The sequence below is a fragment of the Mesoplodon densirostris genome, chromosome 11, assembly GCF_025265405.1.
Source record: "Mesoplodon densirostris isolate mMesDen1 chromosome 11, mMesDen1 primary haplotype, whole genome shotgun sequence".
Lineage (NCBI taxonomy): Eukaryota > Metazoa > Chordata > Mammalia > Artiodactyla > Ziphiidae > Mesoplodon > Mesoplodon densirostris.
Genome location: NC_082671.1, coordinates 93,200,116 through 93,218,492, shown reverse-complemented (window position 1 = coordinate 93,218,492; position 18,377 = coordinate 93,200,116).

Genomic DNA, 18,377 nt, shown 5'->3' with positions numbered 1-18,377 from the left:
TGCTCCCTTATTAATGAAATTAAATTTTGATTTTATGATTTCATGTTACAATACTGCAAAATTGTATTAAAAGTAAGTTTGTGCACTTTAACCTCAAACAAGAGAACTTTCAGAGCAGGTGTATTACTATTTCTATTAATAGGAAACCCCAGGGAAATTACTTACCACAGTGCCTGGCTTAAAATAGTGCTCACTAAATAATGGCTGCTGTCATTATTACTTAATGGTTGTTATAACTAACATACACTGTAGCCAAATTCCCTTTTCCTAAGTTATACATATTAACATCTCAAGAAGAAATTAAACTTCCATTTTTTGTTTCCACAGGTAAGGAGCTTGAAAGCTGCCACTCTCTCCTAACAAGTAAAAAGCAGAACAAACTGAAAAATCAACAACTCTTGGATCCACTAGAAAGGTCTGAACACAGGGCAAACTGCTGCCCCCAAGATTGGTGAGACGGACAGACAGACAAATACGGAAAATCATGACTTACCTGAGAGGAAACCACGACGGGAACCCATGCCGGCTTAGGAAAACCTGAACTGTAATTGCTGGAGATTCAGCGTAGGTACCTCTGAGATTAAAAACTCTGGGATGCCCAATTAACAGGGGGAACCCCTATAATATTGTGAGATTTACCTCTTACAGCTACAACTGACTCCACAGTAAATATGAGAGAAAAATTCCCTCAGGCTTCCAGTAGTGGAGGGGAAAGGAGCCATTTTGAAAACTGCCAGAGCACGCTGTTCTTAACAAGGACTGCTCTCAGGGGAAACTAGTTAACCAAAGCCTGCTCTCAGGTGAAACTAGTTAACCAAAGCCTAACCCAATAGGCTAACTGATCTGGGGAAAGGAAATACCCAACTCCGGACTATTCTAGCCATCCTATCCCACATAAGGAGGAAGGGGGGAAAAAAATTGAAAACGTTTGTGATGTTCACAGTCCAGAGGTTTAGGCTTAAGTAAAAACTAGATTTAATTATAGGACTGTAGAATGTTTCCCCTCCCTCCACATCTTACTACCACATTATGAAAGGCCTGTCTGCAGCAGCTCCTTTCACCCAGCACATCATGTCAGGCCATCAAGAAAGAATTACAAGGCATACCAAAATGGTAAAAAAAACAAAAAACAAAAACAAAAAACCCCCCACAATTTGAAGAGACACAACAAGCATCAGATAAGATTTATACTGAAGTATGCATTTTGGGGGGTGTCAATATAAACGACATTGTGTTCTCAATTTCAAATTCCACTTGTTCATTACTGGTATATACAAAAGCAATTGACGTTTGCTTGTTAACCTTGTATGGTACAACCTGGCTATAATTGCTTGTTAGTTCCAGGAGTTTTTGATCAATTCTTCTGGATTTTCTACATAGATGATCTTGTCATCTTCAAACAAAGACAGTTTTATTTCTTTCTTCCCAATGTGTATACTTTTTATTTCTTTTTCTTGTTTCTTACTGCATTAGCTAGAATTTCAAGCACAATGTTGAAAAGAAGTGGTAAGAAAATACATTCTCACCTGATCTTAGTGAGAAAACTTCAAAGTTCTCACCATTACACACGATGTTAGCTGTAGGATTTTTGGTACATATTTCTTATCAAGTTGAGGAAGTTCCCTTTTATTCCTAGTTTAGTGAGAGTTTTTTATCATGAATCGGTGTTGGATTATGTCCAATGCTTTTTCTGCATCTATTGATGTGACTGTGTGATTTTCTTTTTCATCTTATTGATGTGATGTATCACATTAATTGACTTTGGACTGTTGAAGTAGCCTTGCATACCTGGGACAAATCCCATTTGGTCATGGTGTATAATTCTTTTTATACATTGTTGGATTCAATTTGCTAATTTTTTTTGAGGATTTTTGTAGCTATATTCAGGAGAAATCTAAGTCTTTAGTTTTCTCATAATATCTTTGATTTTGATATTTGGCTAACACTGGCCTCTCAGAATGAGTTAGAAAGTATTCCTTCTGAGGGAACATCTGAGAGCAGACATTGTATGGTTTCTTTTTTCTTTTTCTTTTTTAGTTTGTTGAGATGTGTCTTATGTCCAAAATTACGATATATCTTCCTGCATGCTCTATGTGAACTTGAGAAGAATGTGTATTGTGCTGTTGTTGAAGTAGTCTATAGATGTCAGTTATATCCTGTTGATTAATGATGTTGTTGAGTTCAATTATGACCTTACTGACTTTCTACCTGCTGAATCTTCTACCATATTTGTAAAGTGAAAACATGAAATCACATTTCCCTCAGTACAGGCTATAGAAAAACACCGAAGTACAATTCAAGGAAATGGATTGTTTTGAGCATTAAAGTGACGTAGTTCCCTAATATTCTAGCATAATCCAAAGACAGATCTGTTTTTGTTTGTTTCTACATTCTCTAGATTTAGATAGATGTATATGTCAGAAAGAAAGAAATTATATTTTAGGCCAAATCGTAAGACATTATTATAAATTAGTTTTCACAATTAGACCAGGGCTGGGATACCAATGGTAACAGAGTATTCTTATCTCTTTTCATCTCTACCATCTAAAAGAAAATATCTCACCTTATTCTCCAAGGAAAATAAGGGATAACAAAGGAGATAAGAACAGAGAATTTGACAAAATGAATTCCAGAAAAAAAAAATCAAGTAAATTATAAGCTTCTAAACAATAAGGAAATGGTATTTTTCCTTTATTTTTTCCATAATAAGAATCATTTTATTCCATGTTCCTAATACATAATAAGTCTGTACTATTTTAATGATACATAATTTCTTGTAGCCAAGTAATTACTTTCTTCCCATTTGTTCATGGAATTCCTAAGTAGGCATCAGGTAAAGTTACCTGAAAAAAATTATTTTAAATTATTTAAAAAATGAATGCAGCCACCTATATACATAATAAACATAATATTAACATATTCAATAATGATACTACTAATAATTAAATAAATAGTTATTATTAATATTGTCACCTATAATTAACAGACTAAATATAAGTGTTCATGGCAAAAGCTTTAACACAAGTTTCTCAGCTGGTAAAAAAAGAAAATTTGGGATTACTGAATTAGAATAAGAAGCTAAGAAGTTTATTTTATTTATTTTTTGGGGTTTGTGCTGTTTCTTATTCTTCAAACAGAATTCAAGAGGTACATTATCTTTTCAAATATGTAGCAACTTCTATTGCTATAAAATTAAAGATTCAATACTGCAAATTACAGAGGTATAACTGCCACCATAACATCCACCTGCAGTCTTTTCACAGATTAATTCCATTTATCTCCAGAAATTTTCCCAAGTGCCTATTTATAGTCTGATCACTGCATTGGCTCTGGTGAAGATCATTTGCTCATAGCACATTATCTAGCCTCAGAAGGCAAAAAGAGAGAAAGAGAGAGAATGGTCTTAATATGACAACTAGTATGTTTGCAATATGAATGAGGTGTTGGAGGAACAAGGAGAAAGCTGCTAGTTCTGCCTGTGAAGGTTGATAAAGGACCAATAAATGAAATGACACGTGTTGGGGCTTGAAATTTGAAAAGGAAGTGGAAAGGAAAGGACATGGAATGAAAAGGAAGAACATTTAGGATTTATGGCAGATTTATTCATTTTGTAGGTACAGAAAAAGTAAATATTAAAGAGCTAAAAAGGAAAATGGTAAGGAAATACAGACACTTGCAAAGATTCAACAGAGAATAGATAGGGTGATAGGAGACAGGAGCTGTCTACAGCAGTGTAGGTGATGAGAAGGTGCAGTGTTTAGAGAACTTAAATAATTGCTAAAGTTACTCTTGAGTTTCAAAATATATATAACCTTAAAACTAACACAGTTTTATTACTTATACTTTTAAAAAACTTTGTATTCTACCTAGAAGAATAGCACACTCATTCAAGAACAAATTCATAGCAGTTCAAAATCATTCAGTCTTGCTTTGGGCACAGTGTGTCTCCAGCTCCTGTGGTACTTCATATTCCAGTGTTTAAATAATAGAGTAGAAGTAAACAATGATCACACAGTGATTGTAAAGACAAAGAAACAAAATTTGTGTTACTTAATATTTATTCTGAGTCCACATGGAGGTTTTACATGTGTTTAAAATTTAAAGCAGTGAGTGGAAACTGTGGGTGCAATATTTTCCTTTGCTAAAGATTATTTTAGTAATTTCTTTAACATTTACATTTCTACTTCTTTTTACCCTCTGTGTTTGATGAAACTAAGAAAACATGCATCAGTGGTACAATTTGCTATTTGCCTAAAATAAATCTTTCAGAGATATTCCAGTTTTATTAAAATTTATTAAAATTTATTTAAATATTTATTAAAATTCACTTATGAATTATTGTGAAGCTATTGTTTATGGCTGTGATGGATTGATTGTAGGTAGATATTTTCCCACTTTAAAATAAATTAATTGAATGGAAAAGTAAAGTAATACTCTTTCCTTTTTTGCATGTTATATTATTTCATTGTTTACTTTAAAAAAATTTTACTTAATTATTTTTCTACTGGCATGAATATAGAAATAAAGTAAAACAAAACAAAGACTTCACTGCCTGCATTTACTTTCTAGCCATTATTTTCAGTCCATTTCACAGTTATTACTGAATATACATGTGTCATAATAGGAAGAAATAAAAATTGATCCGCTTCAGTTGTTCAATACTCTAGATATACTCCACAGAGATTGGAAAACTTTTCTATAAAGAGCCAGATGGTAAATATTTTAGGGTTTGTTGGCCATACTGTCTCTGTGACAACTACTCACAGAGTAGTTCTGGAGTTGTATCAAGAAACTAGCCATAAACATACATACACAAATGGTTGTGTCTGCTATCCAATAAAACCTGACTTACAGAAGAAAAAACAGGCAGCATCCTGGTCACCATTTGCTGAACCTTAGAATATGAGTGACAGGCATGCACTAACAAGAAACACTTTATAACTCATTTCCTTAAAGTAGTTTAATTACCAAAAAAAAGGGAGAAATCACTAACTACTTCAGTACATTTCATGGAAAGGTAATTAGCTACTTCTTTTCCCAGAATGAAGCAAATAGGCTGACCAGATTTTCTTCCTAATATCTATTTCTTAATTTAAATTTTAATCTTAATGATAAAATATATATTAGAGTATTAATTTATATTAATACAAGGATGCAAAAATGCTGCATTATATATAATCTAGTCTCAAAATATTTGGTTGGTCAAAATCAATTCACTACAGTATGACAAGAGCTGGACCTATCTTTCTAAATTTATTTATTTAAATGTACTCTGTATTTGCACATACCAATGAATAATGAAGATTGAAATTAATATAGAATATTGTATAATAATCAATACTTTTAAAACATCTATATTATGGCTATGAAAATTACATTATATGTTGGAAAGGCAAAAAAAAAATGGGCAAAAAACATAAAATTTAACACTGACATATGTTCTATTAGGTTTTCCTTCTCTCTTTGGAAAAATTATGTTCACCATGAAATTTGCATTCATTTGGAAGGCCACTAGATTTCAAGCCCAAAATATTGCTTTTATCATTATCAGTTTTACTTCTTAGTAATGTAAGCTTGATAACTCCTTTTCTTGCTTGTTGATTACTCTATGTATTACTCTCAGAATGACCAAAAAATAACTTTTTGTTGGTCTTCTCAGCACTAGTTCTAAAACTTAAAGACTACTAGCATCACTAAACAGCACTATTTAAATGCATTCTTAGGCTCCGTACCTATAAGTTCTGTTATAATATGTTTCAGGCAGGGATCAGAAGTCTGATTTTTTTTTTTTTAAGTAAGTGCAGTGGTTCATGGATCAAATCTAAGAAATACTTAGCATGTGAAAGACACGGTAAAAGGTGCAATATGCAAGGCTATTGAACTAAAAATATTTAGTTCAGTGGATGAATAATTTTCAAAATGTTATTCATCCACCAAACTAAATACGTTTTGCTTGTTTGCTTAGAGAAAAATGAAAACTGGTTGCATAAAAAATAGTATTTTTTGTTTGTTTTTTATTATTCTAGTTAATTCAGGAACAGTAGAAGACATATCATCTGGATTTTATATATTTCAAATCATGCATTAGTTTTTACTTTATTTGGTTACAAAATTTCTGAATTTCCTATGTTGGCATTTGAAATAACTATTTCAAAACCTAGGCTTTATTAAGCAACATATGGTAAATTGTCTCATTTTGTCCCTTACCTTATTCTTCAAAGAAACGTACATATTTAGGAGGAGTAGACTTATTGTGATGAAGACTGACTTTACTATGGGATGTGAGAAGTGAATTCTGTATTATATTGTTGAATCCTAGGAATCATAAAAGAGAACAGATTGTCCTTGTCCAGGAAGTTTTGTCTTTAACACTTTATCAGAAGTTCACAGAGAAGATTAGGGGAAAAAAAATCTAACACCTTTTATTATTTACTTCACTTATAAATATCAGAGAGGAAGAATAAAAGAAACTTAATGAATAGAAAGCATATTCAATCATTTCTCATCTCACACCAAATAAAGTTTATTACTCTGATGTCACATCATGGACTAATAGAATTGTATCATCTCAATGGTCTTCTTGATTGAGAAAAAATGCTTCATTAAATTTAAATATAGAAACCTAATAACAATAGTAAAACCAGAGAAAATAATGACTGGCATTAAAAGGAGCACACATATCACTCTTTGGAACATACTCAGCTTCTAGATAAAATGCAAAGTTTAATGTTCACAATTGCATAATAATTGCAAAGAATTATGGTATGACATAAGGCTATAAAAATCAAACTTAATTTGAGAGCAATTTTCAATGTAGAGAGATCTTGTTGATTGTTTTTGAAATGGAACTGTAGAAGAAAGAACAAACAATTATAATCCCTAAGTTACTAGGTTTGGCAACTAAGTGAATAGTAATAAATTTCACTGTGATGAGAAACAATGAAAGAGGAACAGAGTGTGCTTTTTGAGGGGTTGCAGATACAGTTCATTTTTTTAAACAAATAGTGTGTGAGGTGCATTGTAGGCCTCCAATTAGAGATGCCAAATAAGAAGTTGGCTACATGCATCTGGAACTCAGAAAAGTGTAGGCTGGAGATGACCCCCAAAACTATTTCCCAGGCCTCAGGTACAAATTGTTAATGCTTTCTGGACTTCTTTTATGTCTCAAAATCACTAATAATTTAGTAAATTCAATGCCTAACCTAAAATATGCTTTTACCTAAATCTAATTATCACCGATTATTCCCTGTTTCATTACAAATGGCATTTCTAAACATCCAGTTCTATAAGCCAGAGACTTAATGCACTCTTTCCTGAAAGCCATCTCTGACATTTAGGGGTTTCCTCCTACATACTCACCTCTCCTTTCTGCTACCATGAGAGACTGATCTGACAGCTTTACCATCTAAATACTTATGAAATCCATCTGCTTTCTCCTTCTTAACTTTTATTTTATTATAATGTGATAGTTTCCTAAATGGTCTTATCTTTACTCTTTCTCTTCACATTGTATTTTCCTAACTGAATCCAGTGCTATATTTTTAAAATATGAATCTGATCATGTAGCTCTTCTGCTTACACATTTTATAATAATGGCAACCCTGTGATCTTAGGATAAAGATTTAATCCTTAAACTGGTCTAAAAATGGGTATTACCTATACTTGCCTATGCCCTAATTTTATCTTGTTTCACTCCTTCTTTCCTTCATTTCACCCACAATGATCAATTTTTCATTCAAAAATTTCATGCTCCTGTATATATATCACTAGGGATTTTTCAATGTAAAGAATTGAAACTGAATTGAGCTACCTTCAGCAGAAAATTAAATTATCACAAACTATATGGGAGAGCTCATAGAACTGACAAGAAGGCCAGGGAAACAGGTACAGAATAAAACAGAAGAAAGTGATTCTCTGGAATCTACACAGTATAATCAATTCAACAGTTTCATATCAGTGTCCATACAAGAATGAATGAACTCCAATTTTATTTTCATATTTAAAAAAAATCTGTTCAAAATTCATGTTTCAAGAAGAGAACATGTGACTGGCCTAACTTGGAGTGCATATACATTCCCCAGCAAGGGGAAGAATAAACCTTGTTCAACAACACTGCTAACACCTTACAGAGGAGGGGAGATAATCCTCCATAAGTAAATTAAAGGGCTATTACAAAACAGTGTGCAATTTATGATAGATGGCCAAAATTTTTAAAGCCCTATATACTGCCTCAGGACTTTTATTCTGCTGCCATCACTGCCTACAATATTCTATCTTCCTTTTAATAAGTTAATTCCTGCTTTTGCTTGTGAGCTTATCTCAAATATATGTCCCCCCAAAAAACCCTTCCTATCAATTCTAACTTTGATATATTCATTGAGTCTAGCGCACTTTTCCTACATAACAATGATCACTGATTGTATTTGGCAATTTACTCATATACTTATGTGATTGGGATTAATGAACACATCACTTTTTTTTCAAATTGTATTCCAAGTACCAAACACAGTACCTCTCACAAAGTAGGTGTTCAACATACACTAGCTGAATAAATAAATAAGCATATGGGTGCTTTTTGATATCATAAGGGTGAATACTGTGTTAAGTAGTTTGTGCAGAGTAAGCTACAGTAAGCTACAGTAATCAAGACAGTGTGGTACTGGTGAAAAAATAGATAGATCAGTGGGACAAAATACGGAGCCCAGAAATATACCAACACAAACACGGTCAGCTGATCTTTGACAAAGGAGTAAAAGCAATACAAGGGAGCAAAGATAGTTTTTTCAACAAATGGTACTGGAACAATTGGGCACACACACACACACACACACACACACACACACACACACACACACAGAGAAAGAAAGAAGCTAGACACAAACCTTATACTCTTCAAAGAAAAAAAATCCCCAAAGTATCACTGACCTGAATGTAAAACGCAAAACTATAAAACTTCTAGAAGATAACATAGGAGAAAACCTAGATGACTTTGAGTTTGGCAATTACTTTTTAGATACAACACAAAAGCCACCATCCATGAAAGAAAGATTAGTAAGTTGGACTTCACTAAAATTAAAAACTTATGTCCTGCAAAAGATGATATCAAGAGAATGAGAAGACAAGCCACAAAGAGGAGAAAATATTTGCAAAAGACATATCTGATAAGGTACTGTTTTCTAAACTATACAAAGAACGCTTAAAACTCAACAGTAGGAGCACAAACAACCGCATTAAAAAACTGGATCAAAGACCTTAACACACTCTTTACCAAAGAAGATATACAGATGGCAAATAAAAAGATCCACATCATATGTCATCAGAGAAATACATATTAAAACACTGAGATATGACTACACAGCTATTAGAATGGCTAAAATCCAGAACACCAGCAACACCAAATGCTGACAAGGATGAGGAGCAACAGGAACTCTCATTCATTTACTGGTAAGAATATAAAATGGTATAGCAACATTGAAAGACAGTTTGGTAGTTTCTCACAAAATTAAACATACTCTTACCATATGATCCAGCAATCATGCTCCTTGATATTTACTCAAAGGATTTGAAAATATGTCCACACAAAAACCTGCACAAAAATGTTTATAACAACTTTGCTCATAATTTCCAAAACTTGAAAGCAACTAAGATGTTCTTCAGCAGATGAATGGATAAATTGTGATATATCTAGACAACAGAATATTTTGCAACACTAAAAAAAATGAGTTGTCAAGCCACAAAAAGACATGGAGAATCCCTAAATCCACATTGCTAAATGAAAGAAACTGATCTGAAAATGCTACATACTGTATGATTCCAACTATATGAGATTCTGCAAAAGACAAAACTATGAAGACAGTAAAAAGATCAGTGATTGTTAGAGGTAAGGGAGGAGAGAGGGAGGAGCAGGCAGAGCACAGAGGATTTTTAGATCAGTGAAAACATTAGGTATAATTCTATGATGGTGGATACACGTCATTACAAATATGGCCAAATTCATAGAATGTACAAGACCAAGCGTGATTTCTACTGTAATCTATGGACATTGTATAATAATGATGTGACCATGTAGCTTCATTGGTTGTAACAAACGTGGCACTCTGGTGAAGGACGTTGATGATAGGGGAGGCTCTGGCCATGTAGGGAAAGAGAGTATATTTTCCTCTCAGTATTGCTGTAAACCTAAAACTGCTCTAAAAATAAAGTCTGTTAGAAAAATACGCATGGCATGGGAACATTTCAGTGATGAAAAATGAAATAGGAACCCAAAGGAACACTCAGGCAGTAGGAGGAAACCAGGATTCTGTTGAGTCACAGAAGCCAAGGGAAGAGTGTTTGAGGGAGAAAACAGTCATGACACAGGGCAAATGTAAACTAGGATTGATGAAACGCCATTGCATTTAGCATAAAGATTATTAATAATCTAGGGAGTGAATTTCAAAGAATTAATGGGAGACGTGAGAACTGAGAAATATAAATTGTTCATAGCTTAGCTTGGGAAGGTCTATAACATGAACAGTAGCTGGGTTCTTCTTGAAGGAAGGACAGGAATTCCAAGGACTTTTTGTTTGTCCTTCACAGTTGTGTTGCTGCTACAGTGTTTGAGAAGGAACAAACTAGAATAAGTTGAAATACGCATGTAAAAATTTTAAATGGAAGGAAAATTTGAGCACATGGATGATAAATGTGTAAATTGATTGAGGGAGAGAAGAAAGTAGAAAGATCCAAGTCATTACCTTTAGAGAGGAAGGGGCTTCTCCAATTTTAAGGAAGAGGAATACGGGTTTAGAACTAGAAATGTGAGGGAGGTTTGGCCTATTTGGCACAGGAAGACAAAATAATTTGGCTATTGATAAAATCCAGGCAAAAAGAAAATGAGGGGTTGGAAGGGTACCATTAGCAATACAGAGAAATAAAAAGATGGGAGAAATAGCCTAGAAATTAAAATGACAGAAAACATGACTCCCAGCTTCATGAGACTTGAAGTATAATCATATTTTGCCCTCTTTAAGAAAAGAACAGAAAATTAAAAACATAAAAATAAGCATGAGGCCTTGGGAGAAATCCGTGCATTTGAGGCACCCTGAAGCTTAAACTTCCTTAGCTTCATGGCAAATGTGCTTCTTGCCACAAGACTTGCTGATAAATTTGGCACAGAGTAGGAGTGGAAGAGTTTGCATTTTTCAAAAAAGACTGCTCTAGATGTGCTGTGGAGAATGGATTAGAATGGAGGTATAGAAGTTGGGAAGTAAACAAAGGGAAAAAAAGCAAGAGAAATGAGACTAAAACACATGAAAATGTCTATCTTTCTCCCCCCAAAACAAGCCCAATTAGCAACACAATATATTCCTTCAATACTAAAGGCAAATGAACGTTTTTACTTTTTTTCCAAAATATAATAAATAATAGTCGTGTCATATTTTAAATAATCAGATATTGAATATAAATATTTTATGATATTAATTTGTCTAGAGTGTCATGGCAAACTAAATAAATTTAATAAAATTGCTTGAGATGAACTTCAAAATGACACAAAATAAATATGTACATGATGTCAAAAAGTTTTCTTAGTTATATTCAACAGGAACAAAATTGTTTAAGAGTAACATGAAAGTTTTTTTTTTTAATTAAAAATTTTGTTGGAATAATTTTAGATTTTCATGAAGTTGTAAGAAATAGTACAAGGAGATTCGTTATATTTTGCTCAGTCTCCCCGAATGGTAACATTTTGCAATCCTTTACTGTAATATCACAACCAAGCTATTGATATTGATACAATACTCTGATCTATTCAGATGTCCTCTGTTTTACTTGTAATCATTTTGCTGTGTGTCTCTGTGTGTTTTTATGTTCTATGAAATTTTATCACATGTGTAGTTTCTTGTATCCACCACCACAATCAAGATACTGGGCACTTCCAACACCATATACATGAGTTATTTTTAAAGTAAAATGATATGTAGAAAATAGGTAAGAAAAGAGGTGTTTTTCCCTATCGATTTTATTATACAACCTAGTCATAAATTGGTGAATTAAAGTTTTGTGAACTCAAATAGTAGGAACATCTAAAAGCAGCATCACACTCGAGATCATTATTTTATTTCTTGCAATGAAATGTAACTACCAATTAACGGCATACAAATTGGGAGTGAGAAGACTAGTTTCTAAGATATTCCAACAAGTCAGACATTAGAATCAAATTAATAGACTGAGACACTAAGCACAATAGACATAATACATGAACTGATTTCTGACTATAACCAGTTCCACAGGTACTCTCTCCCTACCTTAAAAACAACTAAAAACTCATGTATAACTGTATGAGAAAGGGCATTACACTCATTTTTATGTAGGTATGGTGTTTTCCCAGTGGAAAACATTTATGTAAAGTACATGCTTAATGTATAATTATTCAAGCTACACAGTGTTTAGAATATATCCTGTATAAATATGTGAATAGTTACATCATGTTTAAAGAGAAAAGATATATTCTGCTATTAAAGAATACATTTATATAAGGTGCATGTTTAAAGTATAATTATTCATGTTACAGATTATTGAGAATATGTGCTGTATAGATATATAAATAGTTATATTTTGTACTTGCATTTCTAAAGGAGCTTTCTTTAAGAGACCATTACTGTTTGCATTTGCAATGTATTTTTTTGGTTTTATTATGAAAATAATTCTCAGGGTTGGGTGGGTGTGGAATGACAGAGAGAACAAAAATAGCCTATCTTTACCATACGCTCTTCCACAAAAAACTTTTTCCTATGGCAGCAGTTGGACTTTCATTGAGTAAATCACCTTCCTTACTTCCCTTTTTTTATGGTCAACGGCACAGGGTTTAGCATAGTTCCTCTTCAAGGACATTGTTGTGGGAAAGGTGTTCCTTCCTAAGGCAGGTGAACCCCACAGAGGCTGAAGCACCATTTCTGGTCACATGACTATGGGTTCCATTTCACAGTCTTCGATGGAGAGCTCAGAGTCTCTACTTGTCAGGGTAGATTTTTCTGTGGAATGTGTTAGGAGTGGCCATGGTCCTATTTAGGGCCAGGAATCATTCACTGGAAGTTAGGTAGAAGTTTATACATAGAAATCCAAACTTATGAAATAATAAATAAATGGGTAAGCACAGAAAAGATGAGGAAAAACAGAACTTATCCTGAGAATGACTATTGAGTGGATGAAGACTAGACTGGAAACATTGAAACAAATGAGAAAATTTGATAATTGTACAGTGGTTAGGTAGGATACTGTCCTAGTTTTTTTTTTTTTAATTTTTATTGGAGTATAGTTGATTTATAATGTTGTGTTAGTTTCTGGTATACAGCCAATTGAATCGGTTATACATATCCATATATATCTATATATATATAGATATATATACCTATATATATATATTTTTGGCTGTGTTGGGTCTTCGTTGCTGTGTGTGGGCTTTTCTCTGGTTGTGGTGAGCGGGGGTTACTCTTCGTTGCTGTGGGCGGGCTTCTCATTGCGGTGGCTTTTCTTGCTGTGGAGCATAGGCTCTAGGCGCGCGGGCTTCAGTAGTTGTGGCTCACGGGTTTAGTTGCTCCATGGCATGTGGGAATCTTCCCGGACTAGGGCTCGAACCCATTTCCCCTGCACTGGTAGACAGATTCTTAACACTGCGCCACCAGGGAAGCCTAGTGGCTTCCTTTTTTAGATTATTTTCCCATATAGGCCATTACAGAATATTGAGTAGAGTTCCCTGTGCTGATACTGTCCTAGTTTTAAGGAAACAGAGAAGTATTTACGGGGAAAGGGACAACATATCCACAATTCATTCTCAAAAAGTTCTCAAAAAAAAAAAGTTTGTGTGTCTGTATGTATGTATATGTGTGTCTGTACGTGTGTGTATCTGTGTGTGTGTATGTAAGGAGTAAAATGATAATATAAATGTGACAAAGAGAAAATTTGGAAAATATTTGGAAAATATGAGTTCTCTATACTATTATTGTAATTTTAATATAAGTCTGGAATTATCAAAATTAAAAATTAAAGGTAAAACAACTGGAAATCAGCCATTTTTTTCCCTTCATGTCTAAAGGTTATTTTTTGGTAATGTAGGGGGAAATGCTAGAATACATGTTCCCCTCAGGGAACAGACAAACAAGAAACAAACAAGGCTTAACTAGACATTAATGAGATGGATTAAAAGTTATGTAAAATGACCCTTAATATAATCCTTCTTTTTCCATTGCACTACCACAACTACAGTTTGAATCCTGATATCTTATCTTATCTGGTATAGCAGTCTACTTATTAGTGTGCCTGCTGACAAATTTACTAAACTCCTCATTAATTTTCCTAAATCATTGCATCACAAAAATATGTCTAAATCTCATCAATTGCACTAGATTTAAGTCCCTTAAAGTCAGAGACTGAGTCTTACTAATTGTCAAATTCACCAAATCTCAGGACCTAACTAACTGGCAGGGTGAATTTTTTAAATGGTCACTGGAAGCCAAAGTAAGCAGTCATTTATTTATAAGCATTTCTTACATGCTTATTATAAATATAGTCACAACACAAAGCAACAGAGAAAAGATAATTCATATTATGCTAATTTCATAGAAAAGTTGAAGTTAAAGATCTTTGAACATTTTCATAAAAAATACCATACTCTTCAGTTGCTTCTTGGTATTACTGTCAAACTCAGAATCCTGGACTGGACTGAATATCAGTCTCAGCCTATTTTTTAATTTTTCTCTTTTTTTAAAAAGAAGTAAATTAGTAAATTTCTTGTGAGTTTTGTATTAATCAAAATTTCAAAATAACTGAAAAATATCAAGAAGAGTGGATGATGCATAGAGAGTAAACACGTGACATAAAGAGAAGGTGAGCAATTTTCTCAAGCTTTGAGGTATTTCATGAATATTATTACACAATATAAAAATAGTATGACAAATGTACACCAGTTAAGCAGACCTGAAATACATCTCTTGTGAGAACATACACACACACACATGCCATAAAAAACAACAGGTAGTAGAAAGTACATTGCATTGGAACTAAAAACATTTGGACTGTAATTGTGGATCTGCCCCTAATTTACTGTTTCTTTGGATAAGTCATTTAGCTCCTCTGAGCTTTAATTATCTTAAAAACGAAGCTGTACCTCTCAGACAAATCTAATCTGTAAAATGGGGTAGAATTTCTCAAATAAATCATCTTGGAACATGGGTAATAATCCTATGGAAAATAAACTGAGATAACGTGAAATTTCACTTGAAATAATGAAATTCTGTGTTAGCATACACTAATTTAAAATGGGAAACACATTAACATATTTAATATATATGTATACTTACATGTATACAATTTATATATCAATATGTAAAAAATGATACACTGGAAGGCAAATTCTCCTTTAGCCTCCACAGACAAAATACTGGTGCTAATGTAGAACTGAATCCCTAATTTCCTGATTTCAATGAATTTATTCCAAAGCTATAAAAAGATAAGCTATTTATCGATTCTGTTAGATCCCATAGGTTTGGCCTTCAGTGGGTATTGCTCAAATTGTGTTTGATATAGCAGCACAAATCTTAGAAGGAGAGCATATTAACACAGATAGGAAATATAAATTAAAACACATCCATAGGCAGAACACTCTATGACATAAATCACAGCAAGATCCTTTTTGACCCATCTCCTAGAGAAATGGAAATAAAGACAAAAATAAACACATGGGACCTAATGAAACTTCAAAGCTTTTGCACAGCAAAGGAAACCATAAACAAGACCAAAAGACAACCCTCAGAATGGGAGAAAATATTTGCAAATGAAGCAACTGACAAAGGATTAATCTCCAAAATTTATAAGCAGCTCATGCAGCTCAATAGCAAAAAAACAAACAACCCAATCCAAAAATGGGCAGAAGACCTAAATAGACATTTCTCCACAGAAGATATACAGACAGCCAACAAACACATGAAAGGATGCTCAACATCTTTACTCATTAGAGAAATGCAAATCAAAACTACAATGAGATATCATCTCACACCAGTCAGAATGGCCATCATCAAAAAATCTAGAAACAATAAATGCTGGAGAGGGTGTGGAAAAAAGGGAACACTCTTGCACTGCTGGTGGGAATGTGAATTGGTACAGCCACTATGGAGAACAGTATGGAGGTTCCTTAAAAAACTGCAAATAGAACTACCATATGACCCAGCAATCCCACTACTGGGCATATACCCTGAGAAAACCATAATTCAAAAAGAGACATGTACCAAAATGTTCATAGCAGCCCTATTTACAATAGCCCGGAGATGGAAACAACCTAAGTGTCCATCATCGGATGAATGGATAAAGAAGATGTGGCACATATATACAATGGAATATTACTCAGCCATAAAAAGAAATGAAATTGAGCTATTTGTAATGAGGTGGATGGACCTAGAGTCTGTCATACAGAGTGAAGTAAGTCAGAAAGAGAAAGACAAATACTGTATGCTGACACATATATATGGAATTTAAGAAAAAATGTCATCAAGAACATGGGGGTAGGACAGGAATAAAGACACAGACCTACTAGAGCATGGACTTGGGGATATGGGGAGGGGGAAGGGTAAGCTGTGACAAAGTGAAAGAGCGGCATGGACATATATACACTACCAGATGTAAGGTAGAGAGCTAGTGGGAAGCAGCCGCATAGCACAGGGAGATCAGCTCGGTTCTTTGTGACCGCCTGGAGGGGTGGGATAGGGAGGGTGGGAGGGAGACGCAAAAGGGAGGGGATATGGGAACATATGTATATGTATAACTGATTAAATTTGTAAAAAAAAAAAAAAAAAAAAAAAAAAAAAAAAAACACATCCGACCATTGAAATTTTCCATATATTGGAAACATAGCTCAATATGTCCAATGCAAGTCTACTGAAAAGTAGCCTGTTTTCTTAGTACCCTGGGAAGAAAAAAGATTTTTCCTAATCCAAATCCAGTTAATGTATATTTAAATTTTTCTCATTCTTTTTAATTCTTATTGAACACCACCATCAAACACATAAACTGAAATACATCAATCATAGAAGGAATTTTTATAAAATTCCAAGAAAATATTATTTTTCTAATCTGTGTTTACTATTAGAATACATATTACACTTACACATAATTTTACCTCTCACATCCCTCCAAAGGCAATGATGATAATAATAATACCTAGCATCATCTACAGACTATTTACCATGTTCTAGGCTGAGAGTTAAATATTTAACGTGAATTGTCTTATTTAGTTTTCACAGAAGCCATATAGAGTTAAGTCCCTCAAGGGCAGTGAAGTTAAATTGGATTACGGAATCTGAGCAATTTCACAAGGATAATAAATGGTAGGAACAGAATTTGAACCAGGGATTTTAATTCCAGAAAGTTTGCTTTTAACTTCCTTACTCTGCTCTTTCTTCCGGGCAGACAATTACATTGTATGGCAGACTTGAGGTCATTTAATACTACTACTAAATCAGCAGTGATTCAGATATTAGGCTAACATTCAGTGTCAGATTTGCAACAACTCTGCATATGTAAATATTATTTCAGATCTGAGTTCAAGCTTAAATTTTAAATAATTTCATCTCAGCTCTCAAAACATTTTTTTCATGTTTATTAAAAAATATTGTTTTGGGCTCTGGAAAAGACATTACCTTGCAACATGTAGCAATTTTTGAAATAAGTATGTTTTCCATGTATAACATGAAAAATTTTATCAAATAATAAATATAAGATGCTATAAAAATATTGATGTAAATATCATTTACAATTCTGGTGGTATATTAAAAACTTGCATACTTTAATTGGATATAAATGTTCCTTTGTATAGAATATCATTACCTATTCATGAATGTAATACTAGTTCTTTCCTAACACATCCTACCAAAGACAATGTGCATGTTCTTTCCCTCCAGCTTTTAATGTTTTATTCAAGATGACTGAGTTAGACTCAATTTTTCCATCTCTTAACTCTGCCCCTGGAGAATCTGTCTACTGCCACTGGAGTTCCGTTTGTGTCACCATATTATAGAGAGTTCAATGAATCATATAAAAATACTACATACTAGCTTTTATTTTTTTTCTACCTACTAGTTCTGGAGCTCAGTTAAAACTTGAAATCACTCTTATAATGCCACAGTGCATTTCATTACTGTCTTGCTGATATAGGTTTTTTTTTAATATATATACTAGAATTAATCATGGTTTTATTGTTTATAAAAAGTTCATTATGAAAGGGTGTTTAATGGTTAGCTGCTAGCATTTTTAAATGGCATGGTGGTAATCAGCCCTCAAAGGACTGTGTCTACCTAAGGTTAGCTGAAAACACAGAAGCCTAATTAGCATCCCATATCACCATCTAGCCA